The 18166-nt window shown below is 40.2% G+C and overlaps 1 long non-coding RNA gene and 1 pseudogene across 1 annotated transcript; both read left to right on the plus strand.

Moving 5' to 3' along the window:
- The first annotated feature begins 658 nt into the window (after positions 1 to 658).
- On the plus strand, positions 659 to 6232 carry LOC116588494. Its single transcript, XR_004284972.1, has 3 exons — positions 659 to 736; positions 1017 to 1157; positions 6153 to 6232. It is a non-coding gene; the product is annotated as an uncharacterized LOC116588494 (long non-coding RNA).
- A 6840-nt stretch (positions 6233 to 13072) lies between these two features.
- The window catches only part of LOC116589345, a 61447-nt pseudogene continuing 56353 nt past the window's right edge, over positions 13073 to 18166 (plus strand).

An 18166-nucleotide genomic window follows, 5' to 3' on the forward strand; every position in this document is an offset into this window, starting at 1 on the left:
AGGTGAAAGGGAGGCTACATCTTTCTTGCCCACTTGAGCCGACAACTCACCAATGAGTAGTGTCAGCGTTTTCTTTGGCAGATGAAATCGCTGTTAAAACACTACAAAATTTGGTGTATTTCCCCGTACCTACAACTGCCTATGACTTCCCCAAACCTTATGTAAATATAGTTGGAAAGCTAAAAAAAAAGCATGTTTAATAAAAAAAGAATGTGCATGGAAAAATTGGTAAGTGGAATGATTCTCATATTTTGGTATATAGTATGTTCCTAAGAAGGAGAAAGTTGAACCATAGATGTACTCACTCCTTGAGGGCTAAATACAAAAAGAACAAAAAAACAAAAACAAAAACAAAGGAAAAGAGGAAAGAAAAGAAAAAAAGAAAAGAGTGCTGATTTTTAAAGAAACATTTAGGCGTTATTCAAGAGGCCTTGTCCATATTAATTAAGATTGGGGGGTGTTTCCTCTTATAACTAGTGTCATACTTTTAAAATATTTTAATTTTATTTTCATAAGATAATGGAAAATGTAATCTGAAAAGAATATAAACACTTTTCTCTATTCTTTTTTTCAGTAATGACATTTCTTTAAGTGTGATCTTACCTAAAGACCTCTTGTTGAGGAAATGAGATGTGTTTGAATGTGCTTTGCTGGGCTGCTGGGAAGCTTTTCTGTTTGGCCCCTGGCAGATCTTAACCATGTACATGTCAAGACCTCTCAAATAGTGGCACATGTGGTGAGTATAAATGGATTATTCAGCTCCATGCTCATCAAACAGGGAGTTTTAAACTAGAAGAGGAAACCTATCCAAAGAGACTTAAGCTTGTTCTGTATTGGTCCCTGGAATTAAGCATGCATACATATGTACATATATATTTGCATCCATACATAAATCTCTAGAAAAAACAAAAATTCTATTTTTCCTCTACTTGTGACCACTAACCTTTTTCTTTTTTCTCCAAAGCTCTTGGAAGATGGCCCAGGGCTGCCTTAATGGTTCCTTTGTTCCTTTACAGAGCAACAGACTCTTGACCATGAAACTCTAGCCTGTGTGCAGATCTAGGTTCTGCCTCGCACCTGAGGAGCCATTTGCCTGAAGCCTAGAACCCTGGAGTGACCCTGTCACCCTTTGGAATCCTGGTCTGAGCCAGCTGCTGGTGAGTGGGATGAATGAGAGCTGGGGGAAAGAGGGTCTCTTCCCATCTGCTCTAAGGTGGTGTGCTTTGGAAATAACTATCTATCATCTATCTATCTGTCTATCATCTATCTATCTATCTATCTATCTATCTATCATCTATGACAGAGAGTACTAGAGAGAGAGAAAGTACAAGCAGGGGGAGCAGCAGAGGGAGAGGGAGAATCAGACTCCCCACTGAACAGTGAGCCAGGACCTTGAGATTATGACCTGAGCTGAAGGCAGATGGTTAATGGACTGAGTACCCAGGCGCCCCTGGAAATAAATACTTTTGAACAGCCTGCCTGACCTAAGGAAAATCCAGGAAATGGGGTATAGAATCAATTGCCCTTTTTTCGAAATTTTCTTACTCTCTAGAGCAGGTCCAGGATAAATCAAATACTTGAGGCTTGGGTAAAATACATTTGATCCCAACTTGCAGCAGTGGACAGAGGACCCCCTGGGGTAGCTCATCTTTTTTTTGACCACCTTGTAGGTCTGAGAAATTGAGTCTGTAACCTAACCTCCTTGAGTTCCTACTACCTTGGTTCCCTAATGGATAGCAATTTCTTCCTCGTAGCGGAATTGTGATGCTTACATGAGACACTGTTTGGAGAGGCTATCATCATTCTTGGCACCTAATGCCTGATGTACATTCATTCCCTACCCTTGACTAGGAAGAGCACAGGAGCACTGGCTTAGTGCTCAGGTCTTATGGCAGACCCGACTGACTTGAACTCATGACGGTAACTATTTCAGATTCAGTGGTGAAATCATATGAAATTCCACTTTCTTAAAATCAGCATTAATTCACACAATTAATTCATGCAATTCTGCTAGACTCTGTGCTAAGCTCTGGAGATATCGATGATACAGTCCTTATCTTTTTTTTTTTTTTAAGATTTTTATTTTTTTATTTGACAGTCAGAGATCACAAGCAGGCAGAGAGGCAGGCAGAGAGATAAGGAAAGGAAGCAGGCTCTCTGCTGAGCAGAGAGCCTGATGCGGGGCTCGATCCCAGGACCCTGGGATCATGACCTGAGCCGAAGGCAGAGGCTTTAACCCACTGAGCCACCCAGGTGCCCCGATACAGTCCTCACCTCAATGCAGTTCTGAGTTTAGGGGAAGGCCCAGCACATCACAGACAAGGATTACTTGGAGTCAATCAAGCAAGGATGATGGAGGTTGAAAAGGTAGTGGGGGCATTTTTAATAAGGACAAGGAATTAATCATATGGAGTTGGCTCAAGGAACCTACTTTTAAAAATGTAGCTCTTAAATATATTCATTCTAGAATGTATTCTAGAATGTAGTCTAATTTTTATGAGTAATTTTTATGTCCCTCTTACAGTTAACTACAAAAATTAAACCCACTTTATTACCTTGTCTTATTATGTGCTCCTATGTTGGGTTTTTTTGTTCGTTTGTTTGTTTGTTTTGGGGTGGTTTTGTTTTGTTTTCTTTTTTTTTTTGTCTTTGTTTTTGGTAACTTCCAGTTTTATTTACCAAGAAAACTACTCTTTCTCCCATGTTTTTTTCCAATCATCACATCAAAAGTAGCAGGCACTCAAATAATTAAATTCACTGAGCTCTCTCAAAAATGTAGATCTTGGGGGCCTTGGGTGGCTCAGTAGGTTAAGTGACCAACTGGTGATTTCAGCTCAGGTCATGATTTCATGTGTCAAGAGACTGAGACCTGCCTGGGGCTCCACACTCAGTGGAGGGGTCTGCTTGGGATTCTCTCTCTCTCTCTATCTATCCTTCTGCCCACTTGTATGCACTCTCTCTCTTAAATAAATAACTCTTTAAAAAATGGCTCAGTGGGTTAAGCCGCTGCCTTCGGCTCAGGTCATGATCTCAGGGTCCTGGGATTGAGTCCCGCATCGGGCTCTCTGCTCGGCAGGGAGCCTGCTTCCCTCTCTCTCTCTCTCTCTCTGCCTGCCTCTCCATCTACTTGTGATTTCTCTCTGTCAAATAAATAAGTAAAATCTTTAAAAAAAAAAAAAAGTAGCTCTCCATGGGTGTGTTGTCCATGCCGCCAAGACAGTGCTGAGGTCTCTGAGCACCACAGACACAAGTGTCTAAGTTCACTGCTTTCGAGGCACACAGATACATGCCTGGTCTCCACTGCGTGGGGACATGAGGGTTCATTCACATGTATTCAGCCTGAATAAGGAATGAGCATTACCTGGTCTTGTGGTCATTGTGTAACACTACAGCATACTTTTGCTTGAGTTTACTGTTATAACGACTTGTGGGTTCAAGTTGTGTTTATATGGCCCTCTCACAAACAAGGGGAAAATGAAAAGTTTCAACTAGCAAGCTGATGACCTTCATGGGGCACTGACAATTCTATTATTTTCTAACTTGGCCAAGTGAGTGAAGTATTTTAGGAGGTAATAGGCACAGATTCGGAAAAGCGTTCTATCTGGTGTAGGTTATTTTTGTCCCGGCTTAACTTCTTGAAGATCTGTTTTATACGAAACCAGGGTGCATCCCCACATGAGGCTTCACGTTTACTTTTGCCGAAGAGGTTAAAAACCTCATGGGGAGACAGAGGTGCCTGGCTCTGCAGGCCCCAGGCTCATTTATAGCGTGACTGCCCCTTCTACCACACAGGTGGTGGAAGGGGTGTGGGTGTTGCTGGTGAACTGGCCATGGTGCTCGCTGCTTTGATTTGGCAGAGTGTCAGGGAGAAGAGTAAATACCATATTCCTAAAAGGTAGACCAATTGCTGGCTTTTTTTTCTCAAGATATTTTCTTTTCTTTTTCTATTTTTCTTTTTTTCCCATTTGAAGTGGTCTGTGTGAGATGCAGATGGCGAAGTGATTCCATGATGCATGGCATCTCACACATCTTAACCAATTAGAAAAGGCTGTTGAAAATTACATGGAATTAATCCCATCCAGAAGGTCTAGGGACAGCCTCAAGGACTCAAACTCTAGTTACTAGTTTACAGTGTCACAAGAGCCCCTTGATGGGATTAAAGCTGTGTATTTCCTGACAGTTTGTCTATTATTTCTTGTGAACTGTGTGTGTGTGTGTGTGTGTGTGTGTGTGTGTGTGTGTGTGGCTCCAACTGTGTCAGCATTTGTTGGGGGTTAGCAGTAAGCTCTCACATTCATTTTATTCAATCTGCCCAGCTATGAGGCCTTTGGAAAATGGCCACTTCTTTTATACTTACAAAAACCATGCCATTTAGTTGACTTCTCTTGACTTTTTTAAGTGTTTGTTTTGAAGTTTCATTTATACAGGAAATAGGCATAATCACCAATAAATTTAACTTTAATAACTCAGACCCTGGGAGCCTTTCCTGGTTGGCAAAAACCTCCCTACATACTGCAAATCCTCCTTATGGGATATCCTATTTCTTATCTGCAGTTGAAAGTCAGGATTAATCCAGATGATTAAGAAAATCTTTCTAAAAGATACCCTGCATCCTCTTTAAAATTAAACTCTCCTTGGAAGTTTCCTTTCTTTTCTTAGTAAAATCATAATGTCAATGATAAAAGTAAAAGTAGATCACAGGAGTTCGGGTGTTTTTCCCTAGATATGTTTAAAGCTCAAAGATAGTAGGATCCTCCCCATCTCTTAGACCACAAAAAATGACATTACAATATAATTTTCAATCTAATTATTAATACTCAATACACATTTTACTATATTCAATATACTAAAGAAGATGCAAGAGTATATAAAGGAGAAGTTTTTGATTCTTTCAGTGAAGTTATCCATTTGAGAATCTCCCACATCGTATGTACCACATGTCTGTGCTTAAGGGAGTACACATACACACATGTTCACATACACACATTCACAGAATTCACCTGCTCTGTAAATTCTGAAGGCCAGAAACTTTTCTGCCGATAGCATTCCTGAAGATTTCCTTTTCTTCCTTTTTGCTTTCTAAGGCATGGAACTCTAAGACCCCTTCCCAGACAATCAGATATGCTCTAAAAAGTAACATTAGCCATGGGAAATATAGAGAGACAAGGGATATGCCACAAACAGGGATAAACACCTTCCTCAATGCAAACCTGCCAGATCGCTTCAAGCAGAGAACTGCTCCTTGTCCTTGTCTTTGTCCCCACTGTGGCCCCTCTTTCCTGCCCAGGGACCAATAAATCAGGGCTTTCCCTCCTAAGTGACCCACCATGGGAGGCTTAGATAAGGCGCAAAGTTGCCCTCAATAGACTTCAAACCCCCACCTCTGGAACAAAATAGGAAAGTTATACTTTTGTTAGCACTCTATCTAGGAGAAAAAACCCAAGGAAAACATCCACTGGACAAAGCCTACTTTGTGTGCCGAGAAACCCTGATCTTGGACAATTGTCTCTAGTCTTATTTATGCAAGAAATGAATTTTCAGAGGTCTAGCAAAATTATCAGCAGTGCAATTATAATACTTTATGTTTATTTGGTTAGTACACTCTCCATTATCTAGGGGAAGAAAACAGTCAAAAAATTTTCCTTAAACAAAAAGTTACAGAGGAAAGAATAAAATGTTCATTTCTGAATAGGAAAGCTTTCATTTGCGAAATGCCCTGATATGATAAGAAAAGTACTTTATGCCAAACCTGACGAAACTTATTCTATACCTGTGATGTGTATACATATCATATGTTTATGCTTTTTTCTTATGTAGTGTATATATATGTATACATAACATGCATTATTATTCCAATCCTTTATGTGTAAACAAGCGCAACTATGAGACCAGCTGGCTTTTCTTGACTAACCCCAAGTCCAAGTAGGTTTTCAATGAGAGGCAGTGTTTTCAGTTTGTGGGAGAGACAGGAAGTGGAGGGGGAGGTGAAGAGCAATCGAACAGAGAGAAAGCGTAGGGGAAGCATGGGTTTAGGGGCTCCATGGCCCAGGGTCTCAATCCCACACTTTAATCATTAATAGACCCCAATAAATATCGTTTTATTTTTATTTTTGAGCTGTAATATTAGGGTAATAATAATATCTCCCTTACAGACCTGCAGTCATACGGGTAGAAACCTCCATTGTAAAGCAGGCAGGAGAACTCAGCTTTGAAGACAGTTAAGTGCAAGAGGTAGGTAACTGCAGATGACTTGGTTTTCTTTCTGCCTGCCCTGGAGAGGACAAGGGGTCTTGAGAAAACTTTGCGACATTATGCCCGCGAATTTTTAAAGTAGAGTCTGATCTCCACTCAACAAACATCTATTACTGATTCGGGGCCAGGCTGTGAACTCTGCAGAATGATTCAGGGAGCTGCAGATGTTTGATTCGAATTTTATTTGAAAAAAGGATACAAATGGCCGGTGTGTTCGATGTGCTGAATATGAAATTAACTCTTTCTTTTAAAAAGATTTTATTTATTTATTTTAGAGAGAGATAGAGAGCATGAGCAGAGGCGGGGGCAGAGGGAGAAGGGGGAGCAGATTCTGCACTGAGCAGGGAGTCCGACATGGGGCTCCATCCCAGGACCCCGGGATCATGACCCGAGGTGAGGGCAGATGCTTAACCATCTGAGCCACCCAGGAGCCCCTAAGTTAACTCTTACGACACCACTCATGTCTTAACTTGTACACTCAGGTTAACTCATTTTTGTGTACACTCAGAATATAACTTCTCCTGCCTTCTCTGAAAATATTTTTTTATTTCTAAATGTGCCATTGATTAGGAACATAATGGTGTTTAAACACTCCTTTAAGAATTCAGGCCCACTCCTGTGTGTTCATATACAAGCAAACGACTTGTGTTATATCAATGCTGGTCTTGGTTAAATGCTATGTCAGGCCTGGGGATCTGCCCAAAACATGCTCTGTTCCCTATGTAACGACATGTTTGGGCAAAAATAAATGACCGGCTACCTTGTTTGACAGTTTACAACACTGTAAATTTGAGTGCTTCTCTTCCGGCTTTTATATTTATGAGAAGGGATGAACAGTTATTACATATAGTCGATGATTCAGTTTTTTTTTTTTAAAGATTTTTATTTATTTATTTGACAGAGAGAGATCACAAGTAGGCAGAAAGGCAGGCAGAGAGAGAGGAGGAAGCAGGCCCCCTGTTGAGCAGAGAGCCCGATGTGGGACTCGATCCCAGGACCCTGAGATCATGACCCCGGCCGAAGGCAGCAGCCTAACCCACTGAGCCATCCAGGCGCCCGATGATTCAGTTTTTGAAATGAAATATTCTCACCCACTTTTTCAGAGAGTATGTGGAGATTGCAAGGGGAGCTATGCAGAAGTGTTACCCTTTGTAAAGACTTCTAGGGGCGCTTAGGTATCTCAGTCCTTAAGTCTGCCTCGGGTCATGATCCCAGGGTCCTGGGATCGAGCCCTGCATTGGGCTCCCTGCTAGTGGGTGGCATGCTTCTCCCTCTCCTACTCCCCCTGCTTATGTTCCCTTTCTCACTGTGTCTCTCTTTGTGAAATAAATAAAATCTTTAAAAAAAAAAAAAAGACTTTTGTGGATGAATTAGGATTTTTCTTTGTACTGTGCAACCAAAATGAAGTATAGCAAAAAATGAAATACTGAGACTGATTTCAAATTACTTTCTAAATAAAAGTACCGCGTAGTGCTCAATGATTAATTTAATAATAAGTCAATGTTATACATTAATTATGTAGAAGAAATACACTAGTAAAATAACATTTGTCTGTTTCTATGCTGGGGTATCAAATGCTATTGAACAAGTATGAAAACCATGGCTCGAGGTATGACTTTCTCCAAAAGGAGGGTCATGGGAAGAGAGCAGCAAAAGTGCAGCAAAAGTTCCACTTAACACAGTGCTCTTTTCCTTGTTTCTGGAAAAAATGGAAACGCAAGCCCCAGGATTGTAGTTTGCATGGTAGCATGGACACAAGTATTCTATGACACATGTGAATGTTAAATAGAATTTGAGTGAGATGGTCTCAAATCATGTTTTACTCATTTTGTGCATAGAGTGCCTTTTGGGAAAGTGTTTTCAAATTGTATGTGTTCCTTCCTGCAGACTCAGAACCATGCATGTATCTGGCCAAGGCTCGTGTGGATTCTTCTGGTTCTGTGGGGCTTATTTCTCCTTTAACTGAAATATCAAAGCGTCCTTGATTCTTTAAAAATTGTGAGAAATATCACTTGGATGTTCAAAAACAAAAGCACAAGCTTGATAAATATTCCTGTGAGAATGTTTCCCTGCTGTGGTCCACATTTAGAGTGGAATACATTCACTGTGTCCATCATTGTTCTATTAATACCAAGAACCAAACACTTCCTGTTTCAGGATCCTACAGACTGAGAGGAAGGAAAGAAGAAACAGGGAGAGAACTGCCTGCTGATGCTTCCCTTTTAATGAGGATTGGAGGGAGGCTATATATTGCCTCCAAAGCTTTTGGGCATTTGTGGGTGGGATGGAGGTATTAGAAAACCTGTATCGATACAGTGCCTTGAGTGGGTAACGATGTCGATTATTACTCCATTTATAGTCTTGATAGTTAAATGTTAACCTTTGCATTGGGGATGATTTACAGTTACTTTTTGATTAGTTGCACCTATACTAGACAATTAAATAGATGCAAATTCCCACATAGAAACTAAGAATATATCTTATGTATCTTCTTCTCTAGGGCATTCATGTGACAAAACCGTCTTCCTAGTTGCCCATGTCCTCGTCACCTGGCCGCCTGATTCTTTTGATCCCCCTGGTCCAGTGAGGTCACCTGCCTCTCCTGAGTTTGCAGGTTAGCACTGGTGGTATCAGCCTTGCTGATGCTACTTCATTTCTCAAGCTCCACCTTTCTCTAGTATTCCTTCTTCTAGTGGACTTGTCCTACATTTTTGTTTATTTTCTGTTTCTAAAACTTATGCCTTCTTTACTTCTATGTCCATCTTCCTAGGTTTTCAAGAGGACTCTCCTGCATAGCACCCAAATGACCTGATGTAAATTCTGTCATTTTTCATTTTGGAACTATGCTCTCCATCCCTTGACCTTTTCCTAAGTCTAGGTTAAGATGACCAAGGTATTACCTCTCTCAGAACTGGAACAGCCCCTACTGGCCACCACCCAACTAGACTGAACAAGAACTAGTGGAAAGATCCTGGATCATCCAAACTCTTTCATCCCTTACACGAGTCACTTAAAACAAAAGACACTCAGAACTAATCATGTAAAAATCCTGCCAATGTAAAAATAAGCAAAACTTCAAAAATGTGTTAAAACACGTGGAAAGGGATCCTTATGCTTAACTCAATATACGTTTGAAATCATTGTTTTTTCTTTTACAAAATAATTATGTGTGGCAAGAGTAACCTAGAGGTCAAATTTGGTCTGAGTTCTTAAGATCCAAGTGTGATGGGAACTTGTTCTGTGTTCTCGAGCAAGCACTCCTTACATTCATTTCCCTAACTACAAAATGGAGATTATGCCTCCATCCTGAAGGTACTGGGGCTTACTGTCGGAGAAGTGTTTTGGAATCCACTACTGAAAGGTGCTCAGCAAGTTCAAAGCACTAATATTAAGAAAGGTTTATATCATATTTATAATGCAGTAAATCCTTCCCATAAGTATAAAATGATTCTTCCTAGTTTTATTCCTTACACAGATTAAAAGACCTTCAGTTTCTTCAAAACTATCAACTTAACACAGTGCTCCAGCTGTGTGCACGCACAAAACTCTTCCCGTTTGCCCTATGAGCTGAGCCCAAGACAAAAGAACACACTACTCACGAGTGTGACTCATGTGAAAATTGAAACTTCATGCTCCATTTTATTAAGGGCCCTACTTTCTTTCAGTGGGTTAGAATAATTGGGAATAAAGATAAACACTGTAAAATAAACATGGACACTGAATTAGTCCAATAAAGTAAATGTGAGTCAACTGCTCACCAGCAAACCCAGTGGACAAATGGGGGAACTTCAAGAGTCTCAAAGCTATTGATGAGTCCAATCCATTATTTCCCCAAGCACTTCGAGTATATTATCTGAATCGAGAGAAACAATGCTTAATCGAAGAACACATACTAATGGTCACAGTTAGGGTTTTATTCAGGAGAATAGGGATCCCAGAAGAGAGCACCTGGCTGGCAGCATGAATGGTTAAGGGAAAGGGTGAAGGCCCAACAGAAGTGATGGTATCACAAGGTTATAAAGGTAGAAAAGATGAAAGATGACATTCCATGTGTGCCGGGTTTGTGCCAGGCAGTACGCTAAGCACCTCACATGCACTCTTTCATGGAATCCTAATATGGAATTTGCAAGATAGGCATTATATCTCTTCCACAGTATTGAAGCTGAGAACTTGGGTCATTTTTCCAGGTATTAAATAATAGAACAAGAATCTCTCTGGATTCATATGAGTCCTAGTTGAACTGTTTCTACCACATTCTGGCACCATTTTGGGGAAAAAAGTCTGTTGGTTCTGAAAACTGTTGCTAGGTTTTTTATTATGATTTGTTAAGAAGCACACCAAAATAATACAGTTAGTTTTCCTCTTGGCTTAGTGTATCTCTTTAACTTCTGTGTGGCCATATTTCCTTTTCTTCAATCATAGTTGGATTGAAAATCTGTTTTTTAAATAATTAGATTGAATTCTGCCTTAAATATGATATTGGTGGTGAAAATATACACATAGCAACTATAATGCTTGGTATCTGCCTTATGTAGTGATGATAAAGGTGAAGAAGCATTGAGATGAAATTTGAGAATCTTAGAGAAATTTTGGCAAAAAGTATAGGAAAAGAGAACAATTTTTTGAACACTTCTCTCAGGAAATTTGTTCTGAGTTGTGTACTAGGAAAGGAAAATCCTAGTTCTTGGAAATTCTATGAGGAAAAACCAATGTGTGGATTTTTCTGAAGAAAGCAATTTTTTTTAAAGATTTTATTTATTTATTTGACAGACAGAGATCACAGGGAGGCAGAGAGGCAGGCAGAGAGAGAAGGAGAAGTAGGCTCCCTGCTGAGCAGAGAGCCTGATGCAGGGCTCTATCCCAGGACCCTGGGATCATGACCTGAGTCAAAGGCAGAGGCTTTAACCCACTGAGCCACTCAGGTGCCCCAAGAAAGCAACTTTTGTCTCAACTCTTTCTATCCCTCAGTGTCTGCCTCCAGAGAGTCTTTAGAAAGGACTTTCATCTTGTAAGATTAGCTCTGAACTGTCTCTGGCCACCTAGTGCCGCTGGATTCCTTCTGTACTCCCCTCTCTCCATTGCTCTCTAAGCTACCTTTCTTTACTTCTCCGATCTCCAGTTTCACTCCCCTGGCAGTTTCTCTCTCTTCTCTGTGACCCTGGGGCTGAGGACTGCCTTTGTTTCTGTACTAGATGCTCATACTTCCAGCTGCTTTCAGGACAGCATCTGGGTTCTCTCCCTTGTCCATCAAACTGAAGGATGAACAAGAGCAGAGAGCCACAGTGTTTCTTCTTCACTGACTGGAAAAGCACTAAGTTGCTTCTCATCAAGGGCTGGGGGCAGTGGGTTTGTGGTGAGGATCCATAACTGGAAGTCCCTGTGGTGGCTTGATATTCATTAACTTGGACAAGTCTAAAAATGGCAAGGAGGCTAGCCTTGGCACTCCCAAGTGTGCATTTTTTTGGGTGCATGGTATTTGGAAGTAGCATTTGAATTCCACATTGTTTTAAAGTGGCTTTTGCTCTCTCAGATTCTGATGGTAAGTATCTCTATTACTGCAGAGAGTGAGATTGAAGCTCAAGCCTACTGCTTTTGAAACACAGCTCTGAGAAGACATCCTGATCTCTGGCACATGAAACTACCTTAGTACTAGGACTAGGAGAATTTGGGTTTAGGAGCTTGCTCTGCATTTTTTTTTTTTAATTAAAAATTGCTCCATTTACAATGTCTCTCTGCTAGTTTTTTTTTTGTTACCATTTTTATTAACCTTCAAATTTTAAAATTCTTTTTTTCTCACTCACTCTATTTTTGACTTTTGTTTTTATAAGCTATCATCTTCAAGAAAAGCAGGAATGATTTAAGTTCACAAAGAGAAAAATATTCATGTATACCAGCCCTATACAATAGAACTTTCTGAGATGATGAGGATTTTCTGTATCTGCCCTTCCCTTCCCAGTACAGAACTCACTAGCCATATGTGGCTACTGGGGGCTTAAAATGTTGCTCGGGTGGCACTAAGCAATGACAACACACTAGAGACTTGGGGGGAGAATTATGGAGAAGAACAAGGTAGGAAAAAAGACTCCTTTAATTCTATGATTAAAGTCCTGGATTGCTTGATGTCTCCCTACCCCTCCTACCCTAAAAAATGGTTCATGTGCATGCAACCTGCCAGAATAAACACAGCAAACACTTATAGAACTGAAATATGGTATGCAATACCACATTTTCAGATTAGACTCTGAGAAGTACACAGGTAAGGGAGACCAAAATAACACTGCAAAGGTTTTAAAACTAAATTGACATTCAAACTACAGTCCACCAAACCGAATCAAGACATGTTCAGGGTTGATTGCCTGCTTAAATATATGACTTAAAAAGAAACCTGATTCTTTAACATAATACTCAAAATGTTCAGGAATCAATCCAAAATCATTCATTATACAAAGAACCAGAAAAACCGTAACTCAAATGAGGAAAAACAATAACATATGCTCTGCCAAGATCACACAGAAGTTGGAATTAAATGACAAGGTTTTTAAGTAACTGTCATAAAAATACTCCAACAAGCAATGCATGAAACAGAAAACTGAAACAAGAAGCAGTGGGAACATACAGAAAACAATAAAACAGCCGACCTAAATTCTATTGTATCATTAATTACTTTAAAAGCATCTGATGTATTTTCACTTAAAAAGGGGATTCCATGGTATAATAAAAGTTGTAAAAGAAAAAAAAAAAAAAGCAAATGTCTTAGTCCCCTTTCCTCAGCTGCCGCTGAAGTGCTCGGAGGCACTTCATCCAGCCACTGGACCACACCATGGCTTCCCTCTGGGAGCACATCTTCGTGGACTCAGCCTTCATCCTACACAACGATGAGGTGCTGGTCATGCAGGATAGTATCAATGCCCCCATTAAAGCAGTGGGTGTAAAAGTTGAACCTTTCTGACCGTGCTGGTTTACAAAGGCCCTGGCCAATGTCAACGTGGGGTGGGGGGGGGGCAGTCTGCAATGTTGGGGCTGGTGGTTCCTGCCCCAGCAGTTGGTGCTGCCCCAGCAGGAGATCCTGCTCCCTCCACCGCTGCTGCCCCAGCTGTGGAGAAGAAAGTGAAAGCAAAGAAAGAAGAATCAGAGGAGTCTGATGATGACATGGCCTTTGGTCTTTCTGACAAAACCTCTTCTGTAACCTGTTCAATAAAAAGCCAAACTCTTAACAATCAATCAACCAACCAACCAATCAATCAACCAATCAATGTAAATGGCTCAAACACACCAACTAGAAGACAAAGATTTGCAAAATGGATTAGAAAATGTGATCCAACTATGTGCTGTCTACAAGAAGCTCAGTTCAAATATAGGTATGATATAGCTAATGTAAAGCACAAGAATGCAAAAAGGTATATTGTGTGAACATTAATTAAAAAAAAGCTGAAGTGTCTGTATTAATATCAGCCAAAGTGGACTTCAGAGCAAAAGAGAACAAGGACAAAAAGCAGTGTTACAAAGTTATAAAAAGGATCAATTACTTAAGAACATATAACACTCCTAGACTGATGATTCACAGACCCGTACCCCTGAAACAAATAATACATTATGTTAATTTTAAAAAGAACGTGTAACACTCCTAAATATGTATGTTCAAAGCAGCAGAACCTGCAAAAATATGAAGCAAAAATTGCAAAACTGGAAGGAGAAATAGATATCCCACAGCTATAGCTAGGGCTTCCCTTAGTAATTGATAAACCACCAGCCAAAAATATTCAGCACAAAACTGGAACATGAATGTTTGTAGCAGCTTTATTTGTAAATCAAAAACTGAGAGCAACTTAAATGCCTTTCAGCCGGTGGATGGCTAAACAAATTATAGAATATCCATTGCTAGAGACTGAATGTGAACTCCCACCTTTCAAATACATATGTTAAAGCCCATTGTGATAGTATTTGAAGGTAGGAGCTTTTTCGAGGTGATCATGAGGGTGGAGTTTTCATGAATAGGATTAATGTCCTTATAAAAGACAACCCGAAGAACTCTGTTACCCCTTTCCAACATGTGAGGACACAGGCAAAAAGATGGTTGTCTGTGAACCAGAAAGTGGGCTCTTGCCAGATAACCTAATCTGTACACACCTTGATCTAAGAATTATCAGCCTTCACAGCAATAAGAAATATATTTCTGTTTTTTAGTAAACCATGCAGCCTCTGGCATTTTGTTACAGCAGCCCATGTAACAAACTCATACCTTGGAACACTACTCCGTGATAAAAGAAACAAATTGTTGTTAAATGCCATAACCTGATGGATTTCCAAGGCACTATGATGTATAATGAAAAGCCAATTACATTCATGTTACATTATCAAAAGGACAGTGTGGAGGGACAGTGTGACTGTAAGAGGTGATGAAACAGTTGGTGATAATCTTAACGATAATCATGGTTATATAAATCTATCTACATGATAAAATGTCATAGAACTATACAACCCCCAAAATGTGCATATTAAAACAGGTAACAATCCAAACCATATTATTATTAGATTATAAAAATTAGATAGATAATAGTATGGTACTATCATCAATTGGTTGGCTTTGACAACTGTGCTGCGGTTATGTAAGATATTATTGGGGATAAGGGTCCATGGTCCCATGGATCCATGGGAACTCTCTGTACTATTTCTGCAACTTCTGTGTGAGCCTTAAATTATTCCAAAACAAAAATATCCTTTTAAATGTGGCTAAATCAACCGACAAACTGAATTTTTCATTTAGTTTGATTTTTATATATTTAAATAGCTGCATGTGACTATTGGCTTTAGTATTGGACCATATAGGTCATTACTAAGTTTTGTCAAGTAACTTTTTGATTTCCATTTGTTTTTATTCCTAGGCTCCTGAAGAAAGTTTCATGTATGAAAAATTTACCCAATGCATAAAATATAATGCATATTATTTCACTCTCCTTTTATCAAGTACAGTACTGTGTACCACATTGGAGCATAATGAACTTCACGTTTCAAAAAGCAATGCATTTGGTCATTTTATCACTTTCCATCCCATTCCGATGACTATTGTGGATAGGTGAACGTTAATAGCTCAGCTAGGCTGTAAAGGTTTTTAAGACTCAACCTTGCTTTGTAAGCTCACTGAATAGGAAGAGGTCTATGGTTGTTTAGAACCTTAATTATCTCTTTTTACTGACAAAATCTGAGCAAATCCCTAGGAATGAACAGTTGGTCTTTGGACTTTCCCTGCCAGAATAAGTGACTTTAAGTCTTTGCCAGCACAGGTTAAGAGATCAACTCATTTTTCAGAGCCCACAGAAGTCAATCCCCTCTGACTTGCAGAAGGGGTTTGATTCTGTCCTCCCTTTTCATTCATCCTCTTCAACTTTTCCCAAAGCGTCCTCACTCTAGATAAACTAAACAAGCTTACGATGAGGCAAATTCGTGGTGTGCTGGGTCAGCGCCCCCCCCCCCCCCGCCCGCCCCAGCCCCACACAAAAGCAAGAGTCTAATCATAATGAACTGCCCAAGCTTTCCTGGGGGGTACTCAGGGGTGGAGACATTTAAGGTTATTTTGGGACCGGTTGCTGTAAAGCTCTCCTTCCAACCACTCCTAAAATGGTGATGGAGGCTGTTAGGACCCCTCACCTTGGGGAAAGACGAAGCCTGATTGTCTAGAGATTTCAAAAAAGGAATATTAGGATTCTCTTCAGTGGCATATGGGGCGTAGGGAGTGAACATTAATACCATCATTGTTTAGGATTGCCAGCTCGTGATGATAAAGTGCATACTGACTTAGTTGGTTTCAATCACTGTTTAAAATTCTCTACAGATGGTGCACCCACTTTCACCTGTACCAGGGAAAACCATTCCTATCATCCTTCCTTCAGAAAGCCACTGGTTTTCTCCCTTCTGTGTCCAGAGCACCCGCTTTCACCTTTCTAGACAGACTGAGGGAAACTCAGATATGACCCTAAAGTGTCAGTTCTGAAAAGCAGGAGATAGTCTGTTTCCCTCTTGATGCTCTCTAACAGTTAACACAATGCTTGGCTCTAATTGGCATTTAGGAAGTTATTTAAATAAATAGAGAAATGAATTAGTTTATATTTCACAGACAGAAATGACCTTTTTTTCTTTTCTTTCTTTCTTTCTTTTTTTTTTTTTTTCTTCATGCTAAGAGATGACTCCACAAAATAGATTCCTCCTCAGTTAACTGAAAAATACCTTCTCCGGAGAGGTAATTCCCATTTGTTCAAAGGCAGTTTTCCAGGTAAAGGAGCAGCTATTGAGCCATTAGCTGAAACCGGCTAACACTAGGCTTGAGATGAGTACACTGGCCTGAAGAAAAGGGATCTTGGCAGGACACCAACAGCATCTAAGGCAGTCTATTGTACCACCTGTATCCAGTTGTTTCTCCATCCTGGAGGAGATTTTCTGAGGTCGGGTTGTGTTGTTTAGAGGTGGGATTCAGCAGCTGACTGACATCAACTGGTTGAGTCGTTCTGTCTGCAGCTATTTCATGACTGGTGAATCAAATCTGATGAAGACCATGATCCATCCATTTAAATCTTTGAAGGTGGTACCAATCTCTGCCTTTCCATCTGGGATGTGGTATTGTTTTTGATGCATTATCTTAAACATTTAAGGGGGCTACTCTTTTTCCACTAGTCATTATGAGGGTTTTCACAAATGTTAAATGCACCGATGCTGATTATAATATTAGCGAGTCGGAAATAGCTGTAGGATGGGTTCATGAACCCTGGGGACCCACTTTGAGATGGACTCTGAACTCACATATGGCCCTTCTCTAACAGGAGGATCTGTGATGGTACTCTTGGTCTTTCGGTATCATAGTCAACTCAGAGCCCTGATTCAACAACCCACTTTCCCCAGCGTGTGTTTATTTGAGTAAATGGCCATTGGCCCCTTTGTAGGAAGACGGGGGAAACACTGCTATATACACATTCCATGGTGTTGCAAGATCCTTCCTCACAGAAACTTGCCATTACTTCAAGCAGTAGGTTACGGGTCTAAGAATTAGCTCAAGTCTGTAAACTGACTAAGAGATCATGATTTTCAACTCAGGTGGTAGACCTTAACCTTCTGCTCATCTATTCAAGATCTGTTTTAATTGGTGATATACATTAAGCAAGACCCTTATCACTTGCCCATTGATCTCATTCTGGAAATACTATCTTCCATTAGGGAACTTCAGAAATCTCTTTGAGCAGAGCCTGCTCATCTCTCTGTTGTGGACTTTGATCATCATGCCCACCTTGCTTCTGGCCATCTGAGATCTATCATCCCCATTGTTATTGGGGAGCAGAGGTCAATAGCAGAATCTCTTATCATTAATCCTAATCTACATGGGACATCCACTATTGAACTTCTCAACAATGCTGCTGCCCCCCTCATCTAGGAGTTACAATATTGTCAAAGGAAGTTCCCCAGGGAAGAAAGCAGCTCTGAGCCTCTAGCCGCAAAAACTCACAGCAGCTATAAATTGGATACAACAGGTTGAAGAAGGGAGTCTGGACAAGGCAGATATGGTATCTGCTGCGGGGTCTTTCCTTTCTGCCCCAGATCCCTACTACATGGCTTTGTCTCAGTCCTCGTAGGTAATGATGTAATCTGTTCACATGACTGTCCCTCACCTTAAATGCTTTCCTTATTGTGTAACTTAGTTTAATCTCAATACTGAGGTATTTTTCTAATGAAGTTTATATGCTCTTTCTGAGCCCTGCATGGATAATGACTTTGACCAACTTAGCTTTGTTTTCCCTGCTAGAAAAATTTTGCAAAGATCATCTTTCTTTTTCTTAAATTTTTTTTTAAGATTTTATTTATTTATTTGAGAGAGAGAGAGCATGAGAAGGGAGAGGGTCAGAGGGAGAAGCAGACTCCCTGCCGAGCAGGG

The sequence above is a fragment of the Mustela erminea genome, chromosome 4 (assembly GCF_009829155.1).
Source record: "Mustela erminea isolate mMusErm1 chromosome 4, mMusErm1.Pri, whole genome shotgun sequence".
Lineage (NCBI taxonomy): Eukaryota > Metazoa > Chordata > Mammalia > Carnivora > Mustelidae > Mustela > Mustela erminea.